We start from the raw sequence: 1,894 nt of genomic DNA, 5'->3' as shown, positions 1-1,894 counted from the left end.
CCACCAATCAATAGGAGCTGTCAGCTTGTATCCAAACCACCAGTCAGTCCAAGCTGTCAGCTTATAGCCAAGCCACCAGTCAGTCAATCCAAGCTGTCAGTTTTAAATCCAAGCCACCAATCAATAGAAGCTGTCAGCTTGTATCCAAACCACCAGTCAGTCCAAGCTGTCAGCTTATAGCCAAGCCACCAGTCAGTCAATCCAAGCTGTCAGTTTTAAATCCAAGCCACCAATCAATAGAAGCCGTCAGCTTGTATCCAAACCACCAGTCAGTCCAAGCTGTCAGCTTATATTCAAGCCACCAGCCGCTCCAACCTGTCAGTTTATATCCAAACCACCAGTCAATCCAAACTGTCAGCTTATACCTAAGTGACCAGTCAGTCCAAGCTGTCAGCTTATGTCCAAGCCACCAGTTAGTCCAAGCTGTCAGCTTATATTCAAGCCACCAGTCACTCTAAGCTGTCAGCTTTAAATCCAAGCCATCAGTCAGTCCAAGCTGTCAGCTTACATTCATCCTCCCAGGAGAGGTGCGCTATCAACTCAGCTTAGAGCCCTCGAGTATTCAGTCTACATCTGTAGAAAGATAGAGATAGAGATACCTTTAATGTTTCCTGTATATAAACAGGACAATATCGATCTTTCTTAGACTGTCAGACTCAGTGAGATAGCTGATAGCTGGGATTAATTTAAAGTTGATCCCAGCTATCAGAAATCTTGTTAATTTAAAGTTAGGTTGAAGACATTGAATATCAGTTTTTGGGAAAAATTGGGATAAGAGAATGTTATGTTAGGGTTTCTAACTCCGGAGGGTTAGCCAGACAGGATAACCTGGGGTAGGGAGTGTTAGCCAACCAGGATAACCTGGAGTAGGGAGTGTTAGCCAGACAGGATGACCTGGGGTAGGGAGTGTTAGCCAGACAGGATAACCTGGGGTAGGGAGTGTTAGCCAACCAGGATAACCTGGGGTAGGGAGTGTTAGCCAGACAGGATAACCTGGGGTAGGGAGTGTTAGCCAACCAGGATAACCTGGGGTAGGGAGTGTTAGCCAGACAGGATAACCTGGGGTAGGGAGTGTTAGCCAGACAGGATAACCTGGGGTAGGGAGTGTTAGCCAGACAGGATAACCTGGGGTAGGGAGTGTTAGCCAGACAGGATAACCTGGGGTAGGGAGTGTTAGCCAGACAGGATAACCTGGGGTAGGGAGTGTTAGCCAGACAGGATAACCTGGGGTAAGGAGTGTTAGCCAACCAGGATAACCTGGGGTAGGGAGTGTTAGCCAGGCAGGATAACCTGGGGTAGGGAGTGTTAGCCAGCCAGGATAACCTGGGGTAGGGAGTGTTACCCAGACAGGATAACCTGGGGTAGGGAGTGTTAGCCAGACAGGATAACCTGGGGTAGGGAGTGTTAGCCAGACAGGATAACCTGGGGTAGAGAGTGTTAGCCAGACAGGATAACCTGGGGTAGGGAGTGTTAGCCAGACAGGATAACCTGGGGTAGGGAGTGTTAGCCAGACAGGATAACCTGGGGTAGGGAGTGTTAGCCAGGCAGGATAACCTGGGGTAGGGAGTGTTAGCCAGCCAGGATAACCTGGGGTAGGGAGTGTTAGCCAGACAGGATAACCTGGGGTAGGGAGTGTTAGCCAGGCAGGATAACCTGGGGTAGGGAGTGTTAGCCAGCCAGGATAACCTGGGGAAGGGAGTGTTAGCCAGACAGGATAACCTGGGGTAGGGAGTGTTAGCCAGCCAGGATAACCTGGGGTAGGGAGTGTTAGCCAGCCAGGATAACCTGGAGTAGGGAGTGTTAGCCAGCCAGGATAACCTGGGGTAGGGAGTGTTAGCCAGCCAGGATAACCTGGAGTAGGGAGTGTTAGCCAGCCAGGATAACCTGGGGTAGG

The sequence above is a fragment of the Cherax quadricarinatus genome, chromosome 92, assembly GCF_038502225.1.
Source record: "Cherax quadricarinatus isolate ZL_2023a chromosome 92, ASM3850222v1, whole genome shotgun sequence".
Classification (NCBI taxonomy): Eukaryota; Metazoa; Arthropoda; class Malacostraca; order Decapoda; family Parastacidae; genus Cherax; species Cherax quadricarinatus.
This window is presented reverse-complemented; position numbering follows the sequence as displayed.